This window comes from Cyanistes caeruleus, chromosome 1 (genome assembly GCF_971803275.1).
Source record: "Cyanistes caeruleus chromosome 1, bCyaCae1.hap1.1, whole genome shotgun sequence".
Classification (NCBI taxonomy): Eukaryota; Metazoa; Chordata; class Aves; order Passeriformes; family Paridae; genus Cyanistes; species Cyanistes caeruleus.
This window is the reverse complement of record NC_141701.1, coordinates 140147978-140163577: the sequence shown is the minus strand read 5'-3', so window position 1 is coordinate 140163577 and position 15600 is coordinate 140147978. Positions and strand designations below refer to the sequence as shown.

Below are 15600 nucleotides of genomic sequence, written 5' to 3'. Positions count from 1 at the left end.
AACTCACAGTTCTAAAGCTTTACTTTCACTGCTGAGCAAGTCTGACTTTATCCTGCCTGCAAGAACAGAAGAGCTGTGGTTCAGAAGGGCTCCCTAGGGTGTTCTGGCTAAGTAATTAAAGTAACTTGCATAATACCTCTCATCAAGAAACTGCATTTTTGCAGCAAGGCAAGGAGTCTTGTTCCATTCATAGCAGAGACTGAAAAAAAATTTAAAATGTCAGTCTCTAGTACTAAACTGCCTGTAATCTATTTTACCTTACCAGCACAAGCAAGGACAGAAAAAACAGCTGGAGAAAAAAAAAAAAAGGTGAAAAGTGCAATGTGCAGCTTACTGGGGGCCTAGAAAAGACACTATTCTTTTTAGTCTCAGTTTTGTAGAAGAGAGTCCTCAGGAAGAGTTTACATAAGGATTGGTTAGTGGCCCCTGATCAGCAGAGCTCTCTTAGGAGCTATCTCACAGTTCTTCACTGCCAAATTCACAGGCTAGCACCCAGTCAGGGATTGTGCCTGGAGCTTGCTCTTCTGTTCCTGGTACATGCAGGTGCCTGCATATGTCTGAAAATTGAATCTGTGCAGGCTGCTCCCTTCCCGCATCCCCGTGCCAGTCCGGCTCCCTCAGACGGGGAGCATCACTTCCATGATGTCCACAAAGTCCAACAAGGACCTTTGGTGGAGTCCAGGGAACTGAGGCTCACAGGATTCCAGGAGAGAGTCAAAAAGAAGGAAACAATGACTTAAGCTCTTATAAATAAAAGTTGGGAGAATCCTTAGTGAAGCAATAGTTGTATCATGTGCAAATTTGGACTAGAGTAATAAGGAATTAAAAAAATGCAAACCAAACTCATGTCTCAACAGCATATTTCTTGGAAGACAGAGACAGGGGTTCTCCATTGGCAGGAGAGCCTTCTTCCCCCACCCTTTATGCAAGCTCCCCAGCCAATTGCTAGCTGAAAAATTGACTGCATCACCTGCTGGCTTTATTAATGGTATACAAATCCAGCATGTTATTTCTCTGGCTTTTATTTTAATGAAAATACATTGGTATGTAAAATCAAAATGCTTTGTTTTAGAGAAAAAAAAAAAAATCCCATTCTGTACCCCAAAACCCCACTTCTAACCAATTTCATTTATTTTTCACATACCAAAAGCAAGGACATGTTTCTTTAGACTTTGCTCAAGCCAACGTAGTTTCCATTTTTTAAAGATTATTGGCATTTAAAAGGGTAAAATACACTGTTTTGTAAATTAATCCCTATTCCATTACCTGCCCTCTAAACAACAAGACTTAATAAATTAAAAATTTTAAACTGCAGCAACTTTTACTGAGATCGTGAAATGTCCATAAAATTTATATGAACTGTGATGAGAAAGCTTAGTCTTTTATATTTGTTCTCTATCCATAAGACACAATGTATTTTTATATTTCCAGTTTTTAAAGGTTCCACTTTCTTGCACAGAAACTAATTGGGTCTGTTCCACACCCATTTTATCCTTTTTTCCTCAAGCTCAAGGATGCCAAAGTTCTGCTTGGTACATAAAGCATCTGATATTTTGAAAGAATAAAAAAAAATTCCTTTTCTTTTCTTGGTGAAGCGTATATTTAAGGATGAATAGACCATTTTAAAATTTCAACAACAGCACTTAGCCAAGAATGCAGAGATTGATAGTTTCTCAAAAAATTAAGATTATTTTAGGACATATTTGGTTAACAAAATATCTCAGGTTTCCCACCCAGCCTCAACAGTTGGCTTTTGCTGTACTAACCACTGCTGTTAAATTATACAGTGCACACTACACTTATGATGGACATGGTTATAATGGACAATTGGTTATAGCGGACAAAAACAGATCTCCCAAACCAAACATATTAAGTTCAAGACATTCCTCTATGGTTATAACAGACAAACATTGGCCACAATGACATTTTCTGGGCTTTTTTCTCAACCCTGTAAGTGTACTGAATAGAAATGAGAGCTAGGGAGGAAAGTTACAGGAATACTGTGTTTTTAAAATAGATTTCGCCTTAAGCCAAAGACTGAGCAAGGCGGAGAAAGAGGCTATGCCAGACTAGCACTTTCTGCCAGCTTGATTGACCACTGCACACTAGATAAACCCAGAATTTTCTATAATCTGATCTCTCCTGCTCTTAGAGCCAGCTTCAGTGAATGCAGTACCATGGAGCTGCAGAAGGACTCCAAGTCACCACTCCTTTGTAGGGCTCTTCCTCAGATGTCACAGCCTGTCCTGGCCATGAAAAAGGCCACACACTAAAGGGTGCCCCAACTGACAGAATCATTTTCAAGGGAACCCTTTGAATCCTGTTCATATCCATATTTTCTAAGAGTGCAAGGTGGCTCAGTGGGTGAGTTAAAATGTACCCATTTCAAACAGAAAGAAGAGTTTTGTGAACTGCCAAGAAATGTGAAATATTTATGATCTAGATCTCATGAAAGAATTGCATGTTAGGCTCAGTCAAAATCTCATGAGATTTTCATGACACTCACCCAGCCCCAACAGCTATTGTAGATAACAAACATTTAAATGTTCATTCAGGTCCACTTCTTACATAGCACATTTCCTGGCTAAATTTCAAAAACTAAACAATCAATGGTGGGTGTAGAAGTGAAAGTTATTTTTCAGGTCTGCTTCTGAAACAAATTAACCAAGTCACTTTTTTTTTCCCTTCTATTAGAAGTAAACTGTTTGAATTTAAACATTTTGATCTGAATAAGTCCATAGTGAGGCACACTTGTCCAAAATGTTGGCACAGCCTTACTCACCTGAGTTCCTCATTGGGTGTCTTGGCAATAAAACACATTACCCTTTTTGAAAGGCTTTAGCCCACATTTTTCCTCAGTAGCCACATACTCATTTTTATGGACCTAATAGCAGACCTTTCCTGGCCATCATCTGAGTAGCAGAGTTATTCCTGCAGGAACCCTGCCTGTCTGAAGCTCAAGATCTCCCACTCTGCTTTACATCTTAAAACAGAGTAATAAATAAGGACATAATTCACACTTCTCCATTCACAGGCACCCACCCACACCAATGAAACAGGTTTGGTAGAAACAGGTTCTGTATTTGCATGACTTAGATCATGCAAGAGGGCACCCTGTCATCTGATGCTAATGGAGAAGAAAAGCTGACACAAAATGTAATTCTGCATTTCAACAAGAAATTTCACTTTACTCTATATGCTCTTTGGGGTCAAAGTCTGTCAAGGCACAGTCTTGGCTTTCTGATGTCTAAAAGCAAAAGTGAATACTTACTACATTTGGTGTACAATGTCACCTGTGAATGTTACTTATGCCCTATGTGACCTCTCTGCAAAATAGCGATGAACATCCCAAATCACCACAAAGTACATTGAAGTTTTTTACCTAATACCTAAAACAAAGTTCCAGAAAAAAGCTGAAAATAAAACACAGAATCATAGAATGTCATGATCTAGAGGGGACCCACAAGGATCACAAAATCCAAATGCTGACTTTGCACAGGACAGCTCCAAAATTTATACTATCTGCCAAAAAAGCAGAAATCCTAAAAGTCAAAAATCTTTTTGAACTCTGTCAGATTTGGTGCCATGATCACATCCCTGGAGAGTCCATTCCAGTCCTCAAGCATCCTCTAAGTGGAGAGCCTTTTTCTGGTGTCCAAACTAAACCTCCCTAGACTCAGCTTCATGCCACTCCCTCTGGTGCTATCCCTGGCCACCAGAGAGAAGAGATCAGTGTCTATCCTTTCTCTGCCCCTTCTAAGGAAGCTCTAAACTACAATGAGGTTTGCCCTTGGTCACCGCTCTAGGCTGAACAGACCAAGTCACCTCAGGCATTCCTTTAATGCTTCCCCTCAAGGCCCTTCACAATCTTTGTAGCCATTCCTTGGATGCTTTCTTCTAGCTCCATATTGTATTTTGGCACACAGAACTGCCCCCAGCACTGGAGGTGAGGCTGCCCCTTCCCTTCCCTTGCCTGGCTGGCCATGTTGTGCCTGGTGCATCCCAGGACAGGGCTGGCTCTCTTGGCTACCAGGGCACTGCTGGCTCCTGTTCAACTTGCCATCAATGAGGAATCTTAGATCATTTTCCACAAGACTCCTCTCCAGCCTGTTGTTCCCCAGTCTGTACAGATGTCCAGAATCTTCCAGGTGAAGAATTGATGTTTTTCCTTCTTAAACTTCACACAGTTGATGATTTGCATGTTCTGAAATATGATGGCAAAGTGTCATCCACAATATTCTGGTGACAGCACACATTCAAAAAGATGAATTTCACATAGTGATTTTCCAGGCAGTAGATGCCTGTTTCCATTCATATGTATCTTCCCTCTTTGTCATAAAACAAGGGCATCACAAAACACTGGGATTGTCTACAGATTGTTTCATTTCAACAGCAAGAGAGACACTACAAGTTTGTCCTATTCTGTAGAAAAATTGATAACAAAATATGATCAGTGAATGATGATTATGGTGAGTCCTGTGACTGGAAACTGTATAGGGAATATAAACTTGTGAACACATTTGCCTTCTAGAGTGATGGTAAAAAGGATTTTCAAAACATATTCAAACACACTGTAATTTCCAAAACTGTAGGAAATACCTCTATTTAATTAGTCCATTCAGAGAATTCGAGATTTTGTTGTTCTGGGGATTTTTTCCTTAGTTTCAATACTTTAGGGTCTATTTTCCATTTATTAAGTATAGTCCACCTGTATTCAGGCAGTGCTAATGCACAGAATTTGAAGGATAACATGAAATCTCATCAAGAGGTCTTATTGTCATACAGATTTCTACTCATTTAAACTACCATCATGGCACAAAACTTCAAGTAATTACTGGACTTTCTCTTCACTGGCTAACCTAAAAATACAAGAATAAAACATAAATAAGTGAAAAACATCATTTCTTCAGAAAGTGTCTTAAATAATTGGGGGTACATGTTGATCTCTTTTGCCTATCTATCTTCTTTTCATTTCCTTGGTTAAAGATATAATACTCAACAGAAGAAAAGAAGGAAGGCAAAGAAAAAAGTGCATTAAGATTACACTTGGCATTTTAAATACAACAAAAGATACCTATAGAGATGCTTTATTGTACAGTCAAGTAAACTCCAGCTGTCAGCCCTGTGATCACTTCTTCAATAGGCAAAAAGGACTCAGCTCTAACCTGGCTACATGCTGGTTCTCACCAGTAGAACAACTGCTTCCTTAGGAATTGCATTTACAATTATCCCCTGACTTTCAAAGAAAACTTTGAAAGAAAAATGTGAATAAACTTCTTAAGTGAGCGTGTTTTTTCCCTTTTCTTTCCTTTTTTTTCTTTTTTTGCGTCACATAAAAAAGCTGTTTATCTGTTTATGTTAGAGCTAAAATAAAACCTTTTGCCAGAGATGAAAACTTCTACAGGAAAACTTGAAAATCTTGTGGGTTTATTGGTTCTCCTATTATGTTCACATTAAAGAGACCAAAATATGTTAAATATGACCCTGTACCTGGAAAGGGAGGAATCACTGCATACGTGGAGTCAGAGAATAAGCATTGATGAAACTTTGATCACTTCTTTAAATGTGATATTATAGGGAGAAATCCCAGCCTGATGGAAATGGGATTTCTGTCATTGGCTTCAACTGGACCAAGCCATTACTATCTGATGCAATTTCTAGATCTGTTGGGTAACTTTGTACAAGATCCACATTTTAGAGAACAAGCACAACTGAATGCTAGAAATTATTTAAAACTTTCAGCATTTTCATGGGAGCTCTCCTTTTTCAAAGTGTTCTCTTTTAAATTTTGTGGTGGAAAATCATTAAATCAGATAAATTTTTTTCCTGGTTTAGGGCAAATTTGGGAGAGAATTTTTAAAATCTTCATCACTCTTACTTGAAATGTCCAATATTACATGTTTTTTCTTCTGGCATCTCCGTTTTTATTTGTTGATTTCCATTTTCACTTTCTTTCAAAATCTAAACTATAGAAAAATAAAAATAAAAAAATGAGAAGTGTGAGGAGGGATAAGAGGAGAAGAATGACATTTATTTGGAAAGAGAGATGACTTTTTACCATATTTTATCTCTTGCATTCAAAGTCAAAGACAAGACAGACAAATGATATAGCTTCAAAACTAAAAATTCTACTTTTTTTCAATGTTTTGCTACACTGCTTTCAAAAGAAACCACTGTATTTTAAAAGGTAATTTAATTTTGTATGTTGTTTTTGTTATGAAATTATCTCCTTCATTTTTAACTCCATTCTATTAACCTGTTTTCCTGAAAGTTATAAAAAATTCCACTCAAGATTTCTCCTTCATGTAGACAGGCAAAACACAGCAGACTGACAATAGCAATCTGTGCAAAGCTAGGCAGCATATGGTCTTCAGCAAAAAGGGACCATAAATAATTTCAAAAAATTTGACAAACTGTAGGCAGCAAACCAAACTACAGACAACTTTTCAGCAATTTCTTTTCAGTGACATGGTTCTCCAGGCGGCTGAATGCTTAATTTTCTGTTTTGAACCCAATTTTCAGTCAGATAACTAATCTCCTTTTTCAGCCTTCTTAAAGTTCATCAACCTTAAAGTGTCATAAAATTTACTTGATTTGTTTTGCCATAATTTCTTGAGCAATCAATATTCTGCATTTATATCAAAATACTTTTTTCAAAAGTCTGAAATCTCCATTTATAGGCTTTTGAGGAAAGGGCTAACTGTTAAAATGACAAGCTTAAAGCATGAGGGGAGCTGTCTGAGCCATTTTTTTTTCTTCAACAGTAATTCTTATTATCTTATAATCCCATGGAACAATTTTAATGGAAAATTGTACCAATGGAAATATGAAGCAGGAGGAGTGGCTTTGCACAGAGGTTTACTGTCAAAAAATTTCTCTGTTGTATAGAAGATTCAAAACCATAAAAAGACACAAAGTTACGTATTTGGTTCATGAAGGTGCATCCATCCTCAGAAACAGATTTGTAAAAAGAAAACCATACAGATACGCTTTCCTAAAAAATAAAATCAATTTTATCTAATACAAATTTGTCAGCTCTATATTTGCTTTGTTCACACATTTGAGAAAAGAGCAGGGAAAGCTTCAAGTCCTTACACTTCATTATTCATGTCATACATTACCTCTGTGACATAAAAAAAGACATTCTTTGATACAGTGAAACAAAAAGTTTACTACAGATCTTATCAGAGTCATGGCACAAAATATTTTTGTCAGTTAAGAAAGTTTCTAACAATGTCATCAATAAGAATGGCACAGGAAAATATCTGAAAAATTTAGTACCTGTACCTGAGGATATTTAATCATTAATCAGGGGTGAAGGTTTACTTTTGAAAATCTTTTCATCTAGCATATCTGTTAAACACCTGTAAACATCTGTAAACACCTGCCTACCTTCAGGGGATTCAATACCCCATGGCTCTTCACTTTTTCCTGCTAAGTTCCATCTAGCAGGGAGCAGCAGCTATGTTTGGTTTTTAAAAGCACTCCCAGCTGCTAAGTGTATCTGTGTCACCTCTTCCAGAGTGGGCAGAAGAGCCTTAGCAGTACCAGGTAAGACAGAAAGATCTCCCATAACATGATTTGTACATCAGGTGATGACAAGAACCTCATCAGAACTGATCACAAAGCCCAGTACCTGAGTTCTGCTGTGTCAGGGACTGGCTGAGCCACCTCAAGCCTTGCTGCTAACACCTTCCCTACTCTTTCTCACTACAGCATACACTCCTCCCTTCTTTCCCCTTATTGACAGACAACCCCCCATGCAAAATTTGAATTCTTTCTTAAATTGCTTACACCTAACTACTTCTTTGAAATGTCAAATCCAAAAAACACTGTACCATTCACTCATCATGCTGGTTCAATATCAAGGCTGACTGTAGCAGGTACTCTGAGTGCTGCTTTTACCCACTGGGTTATCTGTTACACCACATACCCTTAAAAATTCTCAATAGTACCCCAAAAGCCACAGAAATTAAAGGCTTTAAAGTAAATTCGATTTTACTGCTATCACCTTAGACCTCTTCTCTTCTAGAAGAAGAATTCCATTTGAATTCTTTTCATTTAGTTTGTTTTATAAACACTCACAGAAAAACCTTTCTATATATAACTACCTGGAGTTTGAAACAATGAATGAAGTGAAAGCCATAATAATTTATTGCTGCAATTCATCCCAATGTAAAAAAATAGTTGTACATTATTATGAAATGAACCCCATTATACTGGTATTGAAAAACACAGAAGAATGGAAGCCAGCATGTGACATGGGCAGCTGTGCACACAGATGCACAATCCTGTTCCAAGGGCTGGAAAACAGCCCAGAAAAATAATACCTCTAGGTTTCAAAACTTCAGTGAATTGAATATTTTGATTTATGGGGTTTCTTTGTCATTTCATATTTATATAAATATTTAACAGTACTAAAATTATATAACATTAACTTGAATAACCAAGTAAAATTAAGCATCCATTTTGCCTAGGCATTTTCATAATATCTCTTTAGACAATCTAAGTCTTTCAGGACCAAAACCAGTTAAGAAAAACATTATCCTAAAACAGAACTTTTAATATCTAAATATATTATTCGGTTCAGCCACTTAGATATAACAGAGATTTTCATAACCAAAAGCATACTCTGCAATATTCTGCTCTTTAGAGCTCTTTTGTCTTTCATGCAGTTGGAAAGACTTAACTACACAGTCAGTCTTTGATAGAGATATAATGTGTTAGACGACTTATTGGCAGTACTTTAGCTACAGAGGTAAGAATTATTTATCCTTTAATCATACACAGGGCTTACAACCTTTTATCAGACAGATGGCAACAAAAGAAACCAACAAAACAAGACAAAACAACTTTTTTTTGTTGTTGTTCAGTGAAGACTGTTGAGATATCAAGAGCATTTCCCACTCATTACTCCTGTTACTCACTTCCAGGTGGGGAGGAAAAGCAGTCATTCTGTACACAAATCCTTCACTTTTGTCTCACTGGCATGTTCCAAGTCCATACAGAGAACCACAGCCCATTTAGCAGAAATCTACCATTTTGCCATCTGGAGTATAAATCTGTCTACTTCTGGACTTTCCACAATCACATGCTGATTTCCCAACAGGATGGTTTCTGCACAGGTATGGTTCTTGGCATAATTAATGTGTCATAAGCAATGTACTGTGCACACTGCCTTCAGACAGCTCTGTGCTGCCAGGATCACCTATCACCCCTCCCCTGGGGCTCCCAGGATCTCTAGGAGGGCTGGGAGAGGGCCAGAACTCTGATGGTGGGGGACAGAGCCAGCAACCCCGCTGTGGTGCGGACTGATCAGCTACAGGAGGGGAACATCTGTGCATGGCACCACCTGAAGTGGCAGCAAAGAGAAAAGGGAGCTGTGTGCTCCTGCTGGGGAGAGCAGGGTGCAAGCACTGACCTGGCAGCTGAGCCTGCTGTGCTGGGGCTGTGTATGGCCCAGGCTGCCTGCAAACACACACCTGGCCAGTGCTTCTTCCACTGCTGCAGCTCAGCTCACAACAGGTAAGAGCTCTCTGCTCTGTGCTCCTACATCAGGATCAGACAAGTCCTTAGAAATGATACTTGGATCTTTTTTTCTCTTCTGTCTTTTGCTTAGTCCAACACTTAGACCAGAACACATGCTTTCAATGAGGTTTTTTCAGTGTCATCAGTGTTCATTTATGCTAAGGAGCCTCTATAAACGTTTCCTCTATATTTATGAAGTTCAGTTTTTTCTAAAACCATCTGACAACAATACCTGTCACCTATATACAGTAAATTAAACAATACAAAATCCTTTTAATATCCGTCTCTCTGAGGTTAAAGGTTGTGTTTCACAGCTACATCTCTGTGGCCACCTTGGAAAACAAAGTTTTCCTTGAGTTTGCCTTTTCCTCCTTTTATGTGTAAAATCAGTACTCACAAAACAGCAACACTCGAGGCAGACTGCCTTGGCAAATATAGCTGTTCCACATATACAACTTGTGTAATAACTCCATGTGTGATCTGAAACTGAGGGAAATAATGGAACCATCTTCAAATATAAAGAAGCTTGGTTGAAAGAAAAAAAAAATCCATTGGGATATTAGGAAAGTATTTTACCTATAAAATCAATGAAATGCTTAGCCAGGTAAGTAGAATATAGCTCATCTCTTCATTTTAATATTTTCCAAATAAAAGTAATTTTTTTTTCATTCTTTCATTATGGCAAATGACCCCTCTTCTAAACATTATTCCAGAAAAAGACCAGATTTATACAGTTTATTTTCTGTTTTCTTGTCAACACTTCTTTTTCTAGCAACGTCTATTCACCAACACATACAAAGAAATATAAAAAAGTTTCTCAATTTCTTTATATGAATATAGCACCCTACAGTTTTTAAGAGAAACACATTTTTAACAAATAAAAATATTCTTTTCAATTAAAGGTCAGCAGAATTGATTTTGATTGGTTAAATTCCAAAGTAGGTTCATGTCAGTGGAATCACAGCTATCTTTCAATTTGCCTTTGTATTTAAGTAATGTCTACATTTTACTGAGAGAAAAATTAAATCACTGGGAATATCTTGCAACACTGGGTGCTTCTTAAGACTGTTTCATGTGGCTGTGACAATTGTATTAGTCCATGAAGCCAAGCTGGGGGAAAAAACCTACTTCAACCGGTATAAATTATTTATTATATTAAGTGGTACTCAGTACTAGCATAATGCACTCAAGTATCTTCTAAATTCTTCCTAAGACATCAATTTTATGTTTATATTTTAACAAGTAAAACTGATTAATTTTAATTTGGACCTCAGCCATATCAGAATAGCATTTAGGAGGTTACTGCTAATCGTCCAAATTGTGTAAACTAATATTGTCACTATTCATTTGAGGTAAGAATGGATATAATACGTCCTACACATTAAGAAATGGAAAGAAGCAAGATCAATGCTATAATATTTCACCATTTTCGAATTCAAGATACTGAAGCACTGACAACTAATAGAATGAAAGCTTCAATACAGAGTCCTCCTCATACAATAATACTCAGCTTTCAGCAATGCTTGCTATTTTCTATGAAGTCACTATATTTTTTTAGAGGAAGATATTAAGACATTTCTGTGTGCTGAGTGAGTGAGAAAGCAGGTAAAGAATTCATATATAACACTGAAAAACATTCTTTTTTTACCTAAGGTGTATTCATCTTAGTCACATTGTTACACAAAAAAAAAGAAAAATTTTTTTGTTGTTGAAAATTTTTTTATGGAATATGTTGTGGCATAAGACTTTATTAGAAATAATATCACATTGTTATAACTATGCAATATCAACTTTTTCTAAGATTCACCATAGGAATGTGCTGGGCAGTTGTTGAATCATCCTTAATATTTTAGTTATTAACAGTCTTACAGAGTTTCAGTTGATTGATATTCACTTAATGTCCAAAACCATTTCTAACAGCTGAAAGACATTTTAAGATATTTCCAGCTTCAATCAATATCACTTATGAGTATATTTTTTTCCTCAGAATTACTAAATATGACAGGCTGAAAACAAAAATATTTTCTAAAATTCTAATGCTATTTTCCTAGATAATAAAAAAAAGGTAAATAAAAATGTATACTACTTATTAACAATCAAACAATAGTATATGAGAAACTGAATAAACCTGCATACCTATAATTGCAGTATAGGCACATCACTGTGTACTTAGCTCTTGGGAAATACTAATTTTAATTTTCTTTGCACCTCAAGAAACCAAGGTGTTTCTCTTGAAATCATCACTAACATTATCAGCAGCAACTTATGTTGTGTCAAGTAATATAAAAATTATTTCTATTTGCACATATTTTCACATCATCATCTTGACATATTGAAAGTCCAGTACATAATAGCTCAGTCCTTCAGTTGTGCTAATTAAGAAGCCCAAATCTTCCCTTTATTTTTCACCAGGCACAGAAGAGCACTTCCTTTACTGACACTTTTCTCAAATAGAAAATCTAATATATTGTTGCTGTAAATGCATGACATATTGGTCCTGTAGAAATAACTTCAGCTCTTTTGTATTTCAGTGGTGGCTGATTTTTGAGTTCACAAAGAAATATAAGCATATATAAGCTTATATATAAGCAATATCTGTTATTTTAGAAAAGGATCTTTGGGTACAAGCAAACATTTTCTGGTCTGACTATGGCCACTTCTCAGTCCTTAAACATTAGTCTCACTCATATATAGGGATATAAGGGATTCCCAGATGAAATTCACAGTCTCATTTGAAAACTCCATCTAAAATGAGAAGCAAGTAAGATTTCTTATTTTTTTTTTAGTATTTATTGATATTAAGCAACTATCATTCTTGCACCATCATAGCTCTGAATTCAGTCCACCACCTGCTCAGCACCTCAGACCACCACAGTGGCACCACACTGCACAGCAACTTTCTGCAGACAGATGTCCTGATTTATTTAGAAACTTTACATCTGGAGAAATATTTTCAGAGAGCTGAAAGAAGGCATGAAAACTGCTTTGAGTATTTGCAAATATATTTGCAAGGAGTTTGCTTCCAAATACATTTTAAAGCCTCACCCAGACAATTTGCAGTAATTTATATCAGTGCTTGGATGCGGCCAACAGTTTCAGAAAGGTGGATGAAAAGTTCAGAATATGTTATTTTTCTTGTTGTGACATTAACCAGACTGGGTTGCAGAGTCCTGGGAGAGCATTTTGTTTGCTTGGAGAAAGCATAAAGTGTTGATACTCACACCTGAAATCTGGAAACAGATTTAAATTAAAGCGACTTTGTTTAATGCTGCTCTGCAAAGTTTCCACTGATTGATTTAGGCATCTCTTATTCAGTTTCATGAGTTGAGAAATGTGCTCTGTGATGAGCCATTACAGGGGACAAGTCCAAATGAACTACAGTCCATACTCTCCTCCAGGAAGTCATGCCATTCTGTTTTCCTATTTTATTTTCTGATTCTTTTAGCTAATCTTATTCTGTGCCATGCAAATTATATTTAGAAACTTCATTGTTGTTATCTCTCTCTCAGAAAAGGCTAAGAAAATAAATCTGACACCCCAAATGTATAGATTTCAGTCTCAGTCTTCAATCTCCTCTGCTTTTTCCCTGATAACTATGCACACAAGCCCCAAAGCAAAACTTCCAGCTTTCTTCAGAAACACAGCTTATTCTGTCCAACACCACTAGCTCCCTCCTCTCCTCTCAGTTGCCTTCTTGACCTGCTCCTGCCTCACAGCCCTGTTCAGCTTGCAAGCCTGTGGTCTATTCTACTCATCAGGAGTTTTGAGTTTTGAGTCCAACAGGAATTGTAACCATTAAACTACAGAGAAGTGCAAGACACCTGATGCAGAAGTTATTATGATGCAAAGTCACTCTGTAGCCAGAGTCCAGACCAAAATCTGGAGCCTGAAATAAGACTGAGATTGGCAGAATTTAGTAAAGTAAAACAACCTTAGGACTCTCAAAACCCATAAGCAACTCTCCTGAAATGTTTGGAGTTCCTAGCTGTCTGAAATAATTTTGGAACCTAAGGAAATATCTGAAAAAGTCCTTAGGGCTGCATTTGGAAGAACAGGTTTGGCTACATCTCCACTTATTAAAAACAAGTCAGTTGTCCCCAGGAAAGCACTGGAAACCAAGAAACTGGAAAGAATGAGAGACATCTCTGCCAGATTGCAGGTTAGACACCTACTTCCAGGAGGCAAGACCAGTTTTTTGCTTTCAGAAGCAGCTCCCCACCCTGTGCTGATGCTTTGCCCCCCGAGCACACACGGGGACCATGTGCAATCATACACCCATGCCCCAAGGCTGTCACTGCACTGCCTCCTTGCTGGCTCAGCAGTGAATCTGATCTAGAACCACTTGACTATAAAGTTACAATCGTATGTCTGGGAAAAACATTCCCTGATTGTTTTTAAGGCATCTTTACACTGTTGCCCAGAGGTAGAAAACACCAAGAATTTAATCAGAGTATTTATCCAGAGAATCCAGCACCGACCAAAACCATCCATGTGGCTGTTCCATAAGGCTTTAGAAATGGCATCTGTGACATTTTTTACAGACTTCAGCTGGCAATAACTCACCAGGCATTCCAATTCATTTTATTTCTCCTGTCCCCTACCACAAAGGATATTTTAATTTTTATATTTTGACTCTGCTGAGCACTTGAAGGCTGTATTGTTTTGTAGTCCCTAGGGCACCGGGCAAAACAAACATAGAATTTCAAACTTTCCACAACCTCATGCTGTGATAACATTTTCAGTTTATCCTTACATTTTAAAGACTGTCTCCAGTCATCAGGATTGAGAACATGGGGTAAACCTCTGCTTCACAAAATTTATTCCCTTCCAAATCCTGAGTGACTGCAAGTTGCCCCAGCCCCTAAAATTGCAGACTGTTACCTCTGTACAGCTCAGGGGTATATGACTTACTTTTTGTCTTTTTACCAAAAAAAAAAAATTTGACCTGGTAAAAGGGAGAACTTAAGGGATTTTGGTTGTGGAGAGAAGGTAACCAGTGAAAATACTTGTAAAAGAGATAAGATTTTAGTAGTAATAGTACTGATATTAGCATGGTTGCAAGTATTGACATTAAACAAAATAACAAACTTAAGAAAATTAGTTATGTCTGTGTTTAGTACCTTGTTTCTTCACTTCACTGTCCTCAAACAGCATTCACAATGTGTCTCTGTTTTCTTATACTCCAGTTCTTGGGTGCAAGGATAGTTTTTTCCCTTGTATTTGGAAAGCACCCAGCTCATTTTAGACATAGCCACTCCATAAATAATCATTATCCAGGCTGCTGGAATGCCCACTCGGTGTGTTAGCTGCATGGCTGCACGTTCAGTCACCTCTTGTTCTCTCCCAAGGATTGTCCCACATTTCCTGCAGTTTACTGCCAGCAGCAGGGAAGCATCTCTATAATCAGACATATAGTTTCAGAAAATGAGAAGTTCTTCTCCTTGCTTTTCTAGGAAAGTTAGATAATGGCAGTTGCAGTGAACTCCCTGAAAGGGTGAGCTGCACAGAGCCTAGCAGCAGTGAGGTGTGCATTACTCAGCAGGACCTCTGCACACACAAGTGCAATAAGTGCTGCTGGGGAGGCTGCCTGGTGCAGCTGTGGGGCCCTGCCATGCTGGCCAAGTGACCCCACTCTCAGCACAGTCACAGAGTCCAAAAAGCTGAGTTCATAACACTTATGTGTTCATAGGCAGGGGAAAAGAGTCAGAAAAACAAATATTTCTTCTTGTTTTAACAAGTGGGATTTAAAAGTACAAGGCCTGGCTTTAAATTTCTGACCAGGTTCTCTAGCTCTCCAATGCATCAGCTGCTTTGTGTTGGCATAAATGTAGCTGCAAAGAGGTCAGTGGGAGTTCCAGCTGACCTCCATGAAAGATCTGTGAATAAAATACATCAAACAAGTAGATTCCCTAAGCAATTTCTTCCTCAAGTTTCTCTTTTGTAAAGGAATGGAGAATTCTACTCAGTCTATTGCACTGAGCTCTTTAAAAACTTTAACAATAAGGCAAGAAAATGACAAATTTTGGCATCACTGAGAAATATCTACACCTCTAACAAAAGCAGAATTTCTTC

The 15600-nt window shown here is 37.5% G+C and overlaps 1 long non-coding RNA gene across 1 annotated transcript; it reads right to left on the bottom strand.

Annotated features, from left to right (window-relative positions):
• Positions 1-1006: 1006 nt before the first annotated feature.
• Positions 1007-15372, bottom strand: LOC147655953 (uncharacterized). Its single transcript, XR_015280627.1, has 3 exons — positions 14649-15372; positions 5879-5966; positions 1007-4204 (listed from the first exon to the last, which is right to left on the bottom strand). It is a non-coding gene; the product is annotated as an uncharacterized LOC147655953 (long non-coding RNA).
• Between the last annotated feature and the right edge of the window lie 228 nt (positions 15373-15600).